Here is a 15,405-nt window from a genome sequence, read left to right on the forward strand (position 1 = left end):
ACAACACATGAGGGTTCCTCACTTCTTCATGGTACGAGTGTGGAGTGAGTGCAAAATATCTCCGAGTAAAGTAGGCACCGGATTGCGAGTCAGGAATATCTTAATGGCGTGCACATCTATGAACTGATAAGGATTAGGAAACAATACCAAACTATATATTAATAAAGCTAGTATATCTTCAAAAGCATGGTAACTCATAGCTTTCAAGAATTGTCGAGCTTTCCCAAATAAGAACTTGGCCAAGAAACCTTCAACCCATTCTTTGTTTCCCAATTGGAGGTAATGTCTGATCTCTTCAGGTGTAGTGCAACAACAATAGTCTCGGGTTTTGGAGTATCCTCCAAACCGGTGAAGGGTAACTGATCAGGGATGGGTATACCAAGTAAATCCGAGAACTCCTCCATGGTAGGTACCAATTGGTAATCCGGGAACATGAAGCAATGATGCTCAGGATCAAAGAACTAGCATAGGACTCTCATCATATCTTTTTCAAATTTAGAGGTGACCAATCGGAGTAGATAACCATGTCTTTCGGAAAATTGAGAATCTCCAGGAACCTTTGAAACCAGCTCCTTAAGCTCAGAAGGTATCCCCATGAAGTTGAGTCGTATGTAATCCCCGGTAGCGAAAGCCATGTCCTACAAAATAGAACAAAAATAAATTTCTTGGTCCTTGAAATCGTTAGTGGAGATGATATACCATGATGTCATGATGTTATGATGTTATGATGTCAAGTAGATAACAAACACAAACAAGTCACGCAAAGTCCTTAAGTTTAAGGGCTTGCATGAAGTCCATAGGTGCATACCCTCCTTTCTTGAGTTTAGTTGGTTCAACCTATCCTAAAAGAGTAACCGGGTTCTGTGGTGCTCATATCCCTAATCTTTCTCGCGGGCATTATCTTAACATGGCACTCGATCGGCCAACCAAAAACATCCCTAGAGTCCAATCTCAATGAGTGTAGCATCGAGTATCAACCGGCTTCAGTCAGGAATCCAAACCCAGCCATATCGCTACTTCCTATAAGTCAAAGTCAAGTTCAACTAAGGTTCTAAGGGCGAATTAGTGCTTAATGACACCACGCGGTAGCCAAACGTCTCCTCGATCATATTCAAGGGCCATCAGGACAAACCAAAGCATCGCACTAACGGTGGCCACCAGATCAACCATAACGATACATGTCGTATAATCTCCTTGGTCTCTTGCCACATACCTACGGTACACTAGATCCGGGTGTAGGATCTTTCACACAACAGAATACCCAAAACAGCCTTTAAAGATAAAGCAAACAAATCAAACAAGTGAAAACATTTAAGTGAATCCTAAACTTTAAGGTAACCCCTCTTTTATTCGAAAGCATCCCCAGTAGAGTCGCCAGTTCTATAATACAGTGGGAGAACTGACTTTTCGAAATGTGCAGATAGCAAGAGTCGCCACCGGCTTTAATTTTATCCAATATATAGAAAGGCTAAAAGAACAGAAAAAACCTTTTAAAAGACTTTGAGTTCGGGCGGTAAGTTATACAAAGGGAAGGTGTAAGCACCCTTTGTATCCATGGTTATCCATGGGCTCTTAATTGCTTAGCTCACTTTGTTTTCAAAATGTTTGAAGTGTAGTGTGTGAATAGTAAAAACTCTGAAGAAGAACTTTAGCTTGTAAATAAGCGTAGTCTTTTTGAATTTGATTTTGAAAAAAGAGTGGGAAAAGATTTTGAATTTAGAGCAAGCAATTAGTAGCAACTACCCTAAGTTTTAAAATTTGTTCTTTTAGCTTTTCAGGGCTATCCATACCATAGGAAGGTAGGAAGTCCTTTTATTGGATGTAAATGGTCATCGGAATTATCGTTCGCCATAAGACTGACCCTGCCATAAAGAGGGCAGGTAGTCTAAGGGAAGGATATAATAGTCATTTAATCTTTTAGGCGACAGGCGAGGATACCTTAGCAACTGGGACAAATCATCATTTACAGAGGCAACATCGAGGGGCAAAATTGATGATGAATGAACTGAGGGCAACATTTGCTTTAGGTATCCTCGGAATCGAGGGACTTGACTATTTTAAAGGCAACAAATAATAATGCAACATGCAACAAGAGAGGTTACCCTAAAGGTGTGTGTGTGACACAATCACGTGATTCAATTCAGTTATATTATCTTGTAATTAGTGATTCTAGTTCAATTAACAGACTTGCACTTCCTAGGATTACTAACCACGTAGTTAATATCATACATAAATTAAAAGCAGAAAATATAAAGTCCTACGCTATTACAATAAACACCTGTGGGCGGGAAAATTAAAGGCAGAAAAATAAACCTAATTACTATTACAATAAAACCGTTGAAGGGTAACAGAAAATAAAAGGCAGAAAGAAAGGTAGAAAACTTTTTGTACATGGCTTTGGGGCAGATACATTATAAACCAAGAATTATAAAATAATAAGGCAAAAGGAAAATAAAAGGTATTGATAAAATAAATAAAAATAGAAAAGGTTTTCAGAAAAAGAAGGCAAAAGGTTTTTGAAAAAGATTCAGGGCAAACCCTGATTATTTAGGGAATAAGGTCTTATGAGAAAAATCGACACACTAGTTAATGGACGACACCTACCTAAAAATACCTGAGGCTACTAGGTTTCTAAATTAATCGAGGCTAACAAACCTAAAAATTAATTATTGATTTTTAACCTAATTAATTTTAAAATCGGCTAATACTGATTAAAATATTTTTATAAACCCTATTTTATTTTTAAATCACACTATTTTTATAAACCTATTTTTTTATTAATAAAAAAAAATCAAGTTAAATTAATTAAATAAACAAATTTTAAAAAGAATTATTTGAAATAAAAAAAATTTGACTTAAAAAAAAAGGTTTTAGTTTTTATGAAAAAGAAGAAAAAAGTATTAAAAAAATAGTAAGGGTTTTAAAATAAAAACAAAGAAAGAAGAAAATAATATTACATAATTAAATATAAAAAAATTTGGAAAACCTACGTGTGGATCAGGTGTGATGCATCCCTGAGGGTGCATGGTGCGCCTGCGACCTTATGCGCGTTGGATCTGAAGAGAAGGAGATTTGAAGGCTGGAATAAAGGAGACACATTACGCGCACATGAGACACGAAGCACAGGATCTGTCTGATTCAAAAAATCAAACGCGCGCGTGAACAAACCATTAGGGAGGCGCCACGTAGTCATCTTCTTCGTTGGCCCGTCGTCTTAGGTCTGAAACAATTCTACCTACGGACGCATCCGTCACTACAGCTTCTACAAATCACAAACAACAAAATACGCAAAAGAAATTTGGCGCGACCCCATGGTTACGATCGTCCAAGCATCACGAGTCTAATGGTACCTGCAATTGGCTCTAATTTCACCTAAAATGGGAATCCCTAATTGAGAGCTTCGAAACCCTAACAATGGCTATTAGCGTATACAAGCATAGAATTGCAATTAAACATCCAGAATGAATCAGTGTATCATTACAAACAATATCATGCAATCAAATTGTATTTATAATGCCTGCAACATGGAAAACGAAAGTTGACAAAAGTGGTGCAAACCGTGAGATTTTGGAGGGTGATTCTGAGCCTGTTACTCGAGTGTGAGGACCTGGATATTTTCAAGACGCCTTCAGTAATACGCTGCAATGCTTGGAATGCAATGAATCCTCACCAATCTCCAAGAATGAATTTTGAATTTCCTTGAATTTGAAGACTCGAATTAGGGTTCTTGCTTCTAGATTTTTTCTCCCCTTGTGATCTTAATGTGTTGCATACTTATAGAGGATGGAATTAGGGTGAATATACTGCATCAAATCTCTTTGAATCGTGAATTGGAAATTTGGAAAATTTGATTGGAAATATGACTTGAATCTTTCTAATTTTGGCCTTAAATGATCCAATCTCTTTCCAATTACCATGTGTACGAAATTTGATTGGCATTTAGGTATAAATGGTGATTATATTTGATACTTATGGGATCTCTAACAAATATTTGATTTTTACTTGATTAAAATCACTTTTTAAATGATTTAAAAATTCATATAAAATTAAATAAAATGTTAAAAATTCGTGCCAATTAGATTTGAGGCCTTGGATAACTTGAGGATCAAGATTGGATCATAAAAAGTTGGGCCTCTTTGCAAAGAAATCCATTTTGATGCCTTTTGTTTCACATTTTTTCCTTTAAAATGTCCTAACTTTGACAAGGCATATCTCCCTCAATGTTTAAGATATGGAAGAGTTCTAGGACGTTTTGGAAACCTAAAGATGTCCTCTACAAGCCACTTTGGAAGCTTTTTCCCATTTGAAGATTTTACTTTGGTGATATGGGCTTTGACAAAAAACTGCTTTTGGTTGACTTTCAAAAAGGACCTATAATCTTTTGATCCATATCTCTCAAATGAAGCATTTTTAGACTTGGCATGTGAGAGACAAATATGTAGAGAGTTCAATTTCCTTCCAAATGAGCTTTGGATGGAAAACATCTGATGTTCCATGTGAAAGTTATGGCTGGTCAAAGTTCAGTTGACTTTTAGGTCCAAAAACCCTAATTTAGAAACTTTGAGTTTTGTTGATTTCTGAACTTTCCTTGATGGATCATGATCAATACTTGATCAAATTATGAATGATACTTCAAAATAACGATGTTGACCAAGAATTAGGAATTTTGACTGTACTTTGACCACAGTTGACTTTTAGGTCAAACTAGTCGACTGTTGACTTTCTGAGCAATTGACTGAGCAATCCTTGGATTTGAAGCTTGTATTTTTGCGATAGAGATAGTTTGAAACATCATAGGCCATATCAAATCCATTGGAGATCTTATTCCATCAATTTTCCTTTAAAGAATTCAAAACCCTAGTTTAGTAAGCCCTTGTTTAGGAGAGTGTGTCTTAGGTTAATCTTTGATTCTTGAACCTTTGTCTGAGATTGAAAAGTGAAATGAGATGGGAAAATTTTGGGGTATGACACACTGCAATCCTCCAATTCTAAAAAAGGGTCAAAATATATCTCTTCTTTGTGAATTCTCATTCTTTTTTGAACACTTGAAATGGTAAAGGGCTAAAAAAAAGAGTCTATTTTTTCAAATCATTTTATTTTTTATATCTTTCTTTCTCTCATGGAGCCAAGCAAATAAAATCCTGAATTTATTTTGGGGGTATCAATCAAATTGGAATATGTAATATCATACTATACTAATAGTATAAATAGAACTCATAGTATAAATAGAACTTATAGTATAAATAGAATTCATTTTTTTAGATTGTTAAAAATACCCCGACCCGAAGTCTAGGCGAAATTTATCAATTTATTTCCATTGATATTACAAGTTAATTTCTATTTTGTTGTAAATTCTAATTGGAGTATCAAATTTCCTCTTTTCAGAATAGGTATTTCATAGACAGAGTTAGGTAAAATTTCATGTGATTCAGTAAAGTAAAAAGAACATAAATCCCATTATTGCTAAATCTATTCATGGGATTCGATTAAGAATGACAGCAAATCATGGGATATTTTCTATAAAAAAAGGGGAAATAAAAAAATGCTAGGGGTTGGTGATCCGCTGTCGCACGCGGATCAAAAACGAGTTATTTTGAATAAAACTGTAGATAGCGACAAGTGACTCGAATATCGTCTCACAAGGATTCTTAGTTGTTACTAACCGAATGGAATTCGAATTAAGGGGGGGTTGTTTCGTGTTCAATTATAAAAATGCAGAAAATAAGTTATTATAAAAAAGTGATTATCTGAATAAGCTGAAACGAATCAACCCACTGTATCAACTTCCGACTTATCATTGATTCCTATAAAATTCCAATTCCCTAAACGAGTCTGATCCTATTCGACTACAAAAATTACTGACAAGCGCAATAGCAATTATACAAAGTCTGTCCCTGAATTCCGGATAAAGCAAACAGATTATAAGCTATTGTGAATTAAGCAAACACAATATGATCGAACGCGACAATGCAAAAGCTACACTAATCACGAAATTGATTCAAGAACAGACAACAATCAAATTAAAGAATTCAATCATATAAAAACAATTAAATTAAGCAAGCAATTGTAATTATAGATTGAATTCAAAGGAACAGATTAATGGAAAATTATAAAAGAACCTCAAAGCGGCATCTGATTACAGTGAATTGATCCTCGAGGTTTAGTTCTCCATTACCGTACAGAGCAAAAGAGTGGAAACAAAATTGTGAATATTCAAATGTGATAAACAGTAACACAGCTGAGAGACCTATTAGGAATCAGCCAAAAAAAGTTTATGACCCACCTGGGTCGAATGACAAAACCAGGCCCACTACTAAACGACCCAAAAACTGAAAATAAAAAAGTGCTGCAGCTTCAAACGCAATTCTGGGAAATATAGGTTCCGGTTCTGACTTTGACTCCAACATAAAGGTTGTAGCTCTTTCTCTTAGCTTTCCGTCGATTATTAGAACGCCTCAATCGGACTCCCGGAACTCCAGTTATGATCGTTTCCGTGCAGAATGCTAAAGCTGAAAAATAAATACGAAAATCAAATAACAATAAAAATAATTTAAAATATAAAAACATTATAAAATACAAAAATAAGACAAGCAAACCATGGAAATGTATAAGTACAACCGTAGAGAAATGTGCATCAAAATGCACTGATCAAATTCCCCCACACTTGAACTTTTGCACTCCGAGCAAAATGAAAAACAAAACAAAGAAAGCAGAAATACATCAACAGTTACTCATCCTAGGCTACCAATATTCTTCGGGTAAGTTTGCATCGACAGGTACTAATCTTGCATACTAAGGACATCGTAAGAATACTAACCACAGATATGCAGACATAAGCCTCCTAAATACACAAACCAATTCAAATCATATTATTATACCATAGCCTAACTTACTCATCCTTTTTGCTCTTTTTCATTCAGGCGCAATCACATTAAGCCCGTTATCTCCACACACTTATAGCAGGACGACCGGTTAGTGACTCTGATCCTTTTTCACGGGATTCCGGTACTTGCATGGCATAACCCTTTGCTTACTCAGATGTAGTTGCGGGGGATCGGACTGTAATCCTCCCTACCAAGTTCAGCACCAGAAACCGCTGAACCAACTAACAAAGAGTTTTGAAAACTTTTTTTTTTTAAGATTACACAACCGTTGGGTTAAGTGACCGGGTGAGGATCACCAAACTTAGAAGGTGTATTACCTTTTTCTTTTCTTTTTTTTTTCTTTTCGGAACATTCACTTATATTCATCGGCTTCCTTGCGTAAAGTGTGTGAGAGATGGTGCCGACTGCTGAAATAAACTACTCAAGAGATGTCAGAGAATGAGAATTTAAGGCTAAAACATAATAAAAAATTCAAATCGATTTCCATATGCAGGAGACGTACGGTGTTAGAACGATACCGATCTTGTGAATTTTTCCCACGTCTCCGCAAACTCGACTCAAATCAATCTATAGCCTAAAACTTTCAAGAAGATGCATTTTTTTATTGGTTGAAATTAAAACAAAAACAAAAAAAATTGAAAGAAAACAAAACAAATAAATGATTCTCTCCCCCACACTTAAGACATACATTGTCCTCAATGAAAGAACATTAATATAAAATAAGAGTGAGAGAAAGGAAAGAACACACCCGAGTAGTCAAGGAGGATAAGTGATCACATAAGCTGCCTTTCCCAAAGAGAGATCTTCTATATTCTCTTCTTCCAAAGTGGGGCTCTCATGGAGTAGCTTTCGATAATTCTCATCGTCCTTAAAAAGTGGTTTAGCTCCTTCGCCTTTTATTCCAGGATCAAAGAATGTTCTTCTAAAAGTAAAAGTGTCAAATGGGCACGTGAAGGTGCTCTCATCTTTCACAACATCAAGGAACCAAAGGTTATGGGGCTGCCTTGCTACTTTTGCTGCATCTTCAAGTGAGATCCTATGCACACACATGGACGAACTAATATCATAAATGTCATCCAAGGTCCATCCAATTCCTTTGTTATGCTTCTTCAAAACCTGTAAAAACTTACTTTCTTGTTCAAAATAAATTTTAGAAGAAATTATAACCGGAAGTTTTTCATTCATCTCTAAATAAGTATATTTAAGATTTTGAGGAATTGGTTTCAGCTCCCGGGAAGGTGGTTGTTCAATGGATGGTTTGATCCGGGCAGCCGGGGTGTCGAGAGCTTCATCTACATGAACAACTTCATTTGCAACCTCATCTGTAGTAAGAATATCAACTTGCAAGGCAACCTCAATTTCAGCACAAACAGAGCAAGTTTTAGTGTCAGTACAAACATCACAAGAGTAAACATCATCAAAACCAGACAATGATGGAAAATCATCTGCAAACAAATCAGGACAAGTATCATCAACATTTTCAGGAAGCAACTCTATTTGAAAAACAGAATGCTCTTCCAAGCGTTGTTGGTTTGATCCTTGAGCTTGCTGCATGGCATTCATCAAAGTGGCAAGCTGTCCAATCTGTATTTGCAACGTCTGGAGAGTAGAATCTACTTGCTGTTGATACTGAAGATTATTTGCAGCCATTTTTTTGACAATATCCTCTAGTGAAGGTTCGGAAGGTGCAGAGCACACAACCTGAAATTCCTTCAGATGCTTATGCGGACCCTCACCTACAAAACCATTAAACCTAGGCAACAAATGTGTTAAACCATATTCCAATTCAAAAGGTGCATCACCCGCAGGATAGTCAATACATAAACCATTATAGTTCACATTAGGGACAGCCAACTGCGTTAGTCTTCTTTGTTCAGCCATGGGTTCAACAAATACCAAAATACCGATTATGTCCCACACATTCAGAAACGAATAGAAAGAATAAAAACGATTAAACTAAATTCAGAAAAATATAAAAACACGAAATTTAATCTAGTTAAGACAAATAAGAATTTTGGGAATTTTTTTGGATTTTTTTGACTCTATGAAAACAGTAAAAAATTCATTAAAAATAGAAAAACGATGAATTTGGCGATTTTGGGTCGAATTTCCTTACTCTTTTAGAGTAAAGAAGTATTGATCACACGATTTTTCTGCTTCCAGTAGGCAAAAACGTTTTACAATCGAATACAATTTTTGCAAAAACTGATTTTTTCGACTCTAAACGCGGACTGACCAAAACCGTGAGGAAACTACGGCCTAAACGCACGAACACTAAATCTAAGACTCTAAAATCAGTTAATATTCACAAGAATCCCCGGCAACGGCGCCAATTTGATCCGCTGTCGCACGCGGATCAAAAATGAGTTATTTTGAATAAAACTGTAGATAGCGACAAGTGACTCGAATATCGTCTCACAAGGATTCTAAGTTGTTACTAACCGAATGGAATTCGAATTAAGGGGGGGTTGTTTCGTGTTCAATTATAAAAATGCAGAAAATAAGTTATTATAAAAAAGTGATTATCTGAATAAGCTGAAACGAATCAACCCACTGTATCAACTTCCGACTTATCATTGATCCCTATAAAATTCCAATTCCCTAAACGGGTCTGATCCTATTCGACTACAAAAACTACTGACAAGCGCAATAGCAATTATACGAAGTCTGTCCCTGAATTCCGGATAAAGCAAACAGATTATAAGCTATTGTGAATTAAGCAAACACAATATGATCGAACGCGACAATGCAAAAGCTACACTAATCACGAAATTGATTCAAGAACAGACAACAATCAAATTAAAGAATTCAATCATATAAAAACAATTAAATTAAGCAAGCAATTGTAATTATAGATTGAATTCAAAGGAACAGATTAATGGAAAATTATAAAAGAACCTCAAAGCGGCATCTGATTACAGTGAATTGATCCTCGAGGTTTAGTTCTCCATTACCGTACAGAGCAAAAGAGTGGAAACAAAATTGTGAATATTCAAATGTGATAAACAGTAACACGGCTGCTAGACCTATTAGGAATCAGCCAAAAAACGTTTATGACCCACCTGGGTCGAATGACAAAACCAGGCCCACTACTAAACGACCCAAAAACTGAAAATAAAAAAGTGCTGCAGCTTCAAACGCAATTCTGGGAAATATAGGTTCCGGTTCTGACTTTGACTCCAACATAAAGGTTGTAGCTCTTTCTCTTAGCTTTCCGTCGATTATTAGAACGCCTCAATCGGACTCCCGGAACTCCAGTTATGATCGTTTCCGTGCAGAATGCTAAAACATTATAAAATACAAAAATAAGACAAGCAAACCATGGAAATGTATAAGTACAACCGTAGAGAAATGTGCATCAAAATGCACTGATCAGTTGGGAATGAAGGAATGAATGTCTACACTACCTGGATTGAATCAAATACAATTTGAAGGGTTTTGTAGATTTATTGATCGGGGCTTAACAGGAGAACTTTTTAAGTTTCCAAAAATTGAAGATACATATCAAGAAATTGAATTTCAGTTATTTGTGGAAACATATCAATTGGTAGAACCCTCAATAAAAGAAAAATATGTTGTATATGAATCACTTACATATTCCTCTGAATTCTATATATCTGCGGGATTAATTGGGAAAAGCAGTCGGTATATCCAAGAACAAATTATTTTGATTAGAAACATACCTCTAATGAATTCCCTATGAACTTTTATAGTAAATGGAGTATACAGAATTGTAATCAATCAAATATTGCAAAGTCCCGGTATCTATTATCGGTCAGAATTGGACCATAACAAAATTCCAGTCTATACTGGCACAATAATATCATATTGGGGAGGAAGATTAGAGTTGGAAATTGACAGAAAAGCAAGGATATGGGCTCGTGTAAGTAGGAAACAGAAAAATCTCTATTCTAGTTCTATCATCAGCCATGGGTTCGAATTTAAGCGAAATTCTTGAGAACGTTTGTTACCTTGAAATTTTCTTGTCTTTCCTCAATGAAAAGGAAGAAAAAAATAGGGTGAAAAGAAAATGCTATTTTGGAGTTTTATCAACAATTTGCTTGTGTAGGCGGAGATCCCATATTTCCTGAATCTTTATGTACAGAATTACAATTTTTTTCAACAAAGATGTGAATTAGGAGGAATTGGTCGGCGAAATATGAACCGAAGGCTGAATATTGATATACCTGAGAACAATATATTTTTGTTACCGCAAGATATATTGAAGACTATAGCAACAATTACCAACAACTACAACATAACAACCACGACAACAACCTTAATAACAAGTCGACAACAACATTTATAATAATAAAACGAAGATAATTCAAATATAACGACAAGTCAACAACAATAATTATAACAACAAGTCAACAACCACGTACATCCACTTTATACAACCTACTGTCTCTACCAGAGTATTCGCAAACACTATGTATAATTATTCGGGCAGCTCGACTATATTCCGCTAATTAATTTTGTGCTACAACTATTAATATTTTTCTGTTAATTAATTTCCTACTATTTCTACTGATAATTTTCTGCTCTGCTATCTAAGTTAATATTGCTATCAACAAATTCATCCTAGCACTGGTAATTATTCTTCAGCTACTTTATTTCCTTATCAATCTCCACTACCTACTGTGTAAACTACTGTAACAATTAAAGGTGGAGAAAAACACAAGAAATGGGGGGTTTGAATTGTGTTCTTTCATAATTTTATTTCCCTTTCTATAAATCTTTTCTTTCTTCTAGTATCTCATTTTCTGGATATGCTTAGATCATTGTTGCGGAAGCATGTTTGAGATAACATGACATAACCAAAGAGATATACATTCAATTTAACTTCTTAACTACATCAGAACTTCTGACCTAGTCAAGTACAGTTCTGAAGATAATCAGTATGAATGTTCTGAGTTAAATGAAGGATACAGAAGGAAAAAAGACACATTCATTTTTATCCTGGTTCACCTTCTCAACAAGGCTAGCTCCAGTCCACCCTCCCCAGGTGATTTTTCCTCTCTCAACCGAGGACTTAATCCACTATAACCAAACTAATTACAACTGCACGATCAACTGTCGTGACTAACTTCCTACACAAGCAACCCGTGAGTGACTAACCCTAGATGATGAATCATTCAGTGATCTCAGCAAGATATAAAGTTCATCAACCTAGTAACTCATGCTCAAGCCAACTGCTCGTGACTCACTATGCACAAGCCAACTGCTCGTGACTAACCCTAGACAATAAACCGTTCAATGATCTCCACGAGATATAACATTTATTGACCTAAAACCCTCTAAGAGTCTAACTAGATATCAAGGACTTCTCAAGTATCCATATCAGAGGATACCCAAGGAACACCAATTCTATCAGAATTGTTCTTCTGGAGATTACAAGTGTGCTTCTTAGTCAAGCAGATTTTCTCCTATTCTAAGTACATATGTTTACGACACACTGACTAGAAATCACTTCTGGTGCCTAAACAATCTATCAGAAGTTTTCTAAGATATAACACAATACGAGCAACAACTCTATGTGTTTTACATATAATTACAAGAAATATAAAATATTCTTACAGTCTTCTTTTCTTCAACTTCTGGATGAGATCTTCTTTTTCTTCTGAAAGCAGATTAAAAGCAGCAGCTCTTATATGAATTGCTTCTTGTTCATTGATTTTCATCTTTTTCTTCTTCAATACTGATCAATGAGCTTGCTACAGCTGATAACACATTAATGATCATAAGTAAACATGAAACACTGTCGAGCAGCAACTCAGTGTATTTAGTTTCTTTTGTCATTCAACATGAGAAATGGTTGGATCGATCAAGTATTTGTGGATTTCTTATAACTCCATTGGAGCATACTGCAAAACATGCATGATTTTCTTTTTCACTCTTTTTGATTTTCTTTTCATAGGCTTATGATATGTATTTTAACATAATCGTTTCATCACACACTTTGTGTGAGTTGCCTCTAATGGAGCTGCTTAATTAATCTCATGCTTATTTGCTTGCTCACACTGTCTCACTCTCATATCATTTATCTTCTATCATAGTTTTGCTCTTTTTATAAAAGTCTATTATTACTGTTGAAATATTACTGTTTGAACTATATTTGAACATAGCATTTAATGCTTGTCATAGACCGAATGATGACACACCTATTTCCAAGGCGAGTCTTATCTTTGGTAGCGTGTCTTCCTTGTTTTTCTTCTTTCAAGACAATTTCACCTGGTAGTGTGTTTTCCTACATTTTATCAAAATGTAGACGACAATAGATGTCATAATTTTGTCTTTGCATTGAGTACTGTGATTTCTTGCATGTGATTTAATTGGAGTAATTTATGCTGTTCTTCGAAGCTTCTGAATACAGAGTCAAAACTTCTATTGTTGTGAACGTTGATGTTGCTTGTACTTCTTGTTGTAATGAGTTCTTCATGTATCTGATATTTCTGTTTAATTCCTTGAAGCTTGTCTGAATTTCTTTCTGATGCTGTCGTATAAGGCTTATAGCATAATATCTGCACACTCAATGAAAGCATTAGTAGTAAAATTGTTACTCACAAAATATATGTTTGTTATCATCAAAACCAGATTCTGAACGTAGATTCTCAATATTGTTCTAACATTAATTACTGTGTCATTCTTCTGCTACTGGTATTTTTCTTGTGTTAATTTCCATATATTCTCTGCTAATTATTTTCCATTAACTACATCTACTTCCCTCATTATATGCCATCATAACTAATTGTCATTATAATTTGCCACAGAAGGAATGTTCCACTAACTAATGTCACTAGAGCCCAATATACTGAAATAAACATTAAAGTGGTGGCACGCACTCCCACTAGGGGCTAGTGCCCCTTTTTCCTCTCACTTAAGGGTGGTGGGTGCCCCTATATAGAACACACACACTGGGGGTGAGCGCCCCTTCCTTTAGTTACATAGGGGTGGGCGCCCCTATTCTTTTTTTTCTTTTCTTTTGTGCTACTTTTATAGACTCCCGACTTTTCATTTTGATTCTCAATCTTCCTTCAACTAATACTCACTGACTAAAATCACAGCAACCGCAATAGCTATACCACCATAAGTTATTTTCCACAATAATTCATGAACTGAATACTACTACGATATTCAAAACACTATAACAATACTAATACAATTTCTGGAGAGACAACAACTTCACAATGTTATATTAATCAGATAAACACAGGTTCGGTATAAGCATCAGAAATTCAGTATCATTTGTAACAACAATTAAACACAGCAAACAACATTTATACCACATCAACATATACAAGTTTCACCACGAATTTATCGACAGCAACCAATTGCATCAATTCAGAACATTCACAATAATCAACACACACAACAACAATTTTACAAACCCAATCCCACATACTATCCATCATATACCCTATTATAGAGTCAGAACCTCACTCTTACCTTGGATTGGAAACCGCTCTATAATTCTCCAGTTGCGCCTAGCTTGCTCCGTCTTCCACTTTTTCCTCTTCACGACATCCTCTACGTATTCCTCTTTCTCCAAAACCCTTATTTTCTCTTACTAAAAACCTATTTCTTTCTACTGCTACTTTCCACTTTTCTTTTTATTCACTTAATCAATATGATTTTCTATTCCCTCTGTGGGCCTAACATTTCTATACCTCCCACTTTGCTACTCACCATTACAAAATAATCCCAATACCGTTAATCTCCTATAATAATAATGTTCATATTAATATTATTTCTAATATTAATAACACTAATTAAACAACTTAAAATCAATCGACTACACAACTAAATAATCGACTTAGCAACACTGTAACACCCCTTACTAACCCCACGGCAATTTAAACAAATCATTCACAGTATATGAAATAAGGGTGCCACAATTCATAATAAAATAAACATCATTCAGTCATGTCATGCATTCACTGAGGTAATCATCATTAATTAAAAACGTTTCATGTCAGCACAACGGAAATTAAATCAAACAGACTAAGTTTAACACCTTTAAAACTTATCCTTCTACACATCAAAACATAACTAGAGTCATAAAACATAAACTCTAAACATCGCGTCCCCAGTGCTACAACTATCAAAGCATGACACCTGACGCTAACTAAATAACTGACTCATGAGCTAATCCTCACCGAGTCGAACAGCAGCTATCCTCAATCTGGAAATGACAACATGTAAGGGTGAGTCTCATCATAATTAACAAATGTTATAAGGTTATAAAGCAATAACACATCACACTTGCATCGTCCACCCAATTGTTTCATAAACAGACATTCAAACAAGATTCACCATCACAACAAACAACCAACACATCATCAATATTTACAACACTGGAATACATCCAACCATCTTATAAAGATATGCATATGTATGAACTGACACTATGCATGTGGTACCAACATCATCAAATGGGAATAACCCATGACCGATCCAACAACATCAAGATACGACCCTGCCAGCACAGATTCCACACAATGGGAATCATGCCCTTCAC

Source organism: Vicia villosa, unplaced genomic scaffold, assembly GCF_029867415.1.
Source record: "Vicia villosa cultivar HV-30 ecotype Madison, WI unplaced genomic scaffold, Vvil1.0 ctg.000250F_1_1, whole genome shotgun sequence".
NCBI classification, from domain to species: Eukaryota; Viridiplantae; Streptophyta; class Magnoliopsida; order Fabales; family Fabaceae; genus Vicia; species Vicia villosa.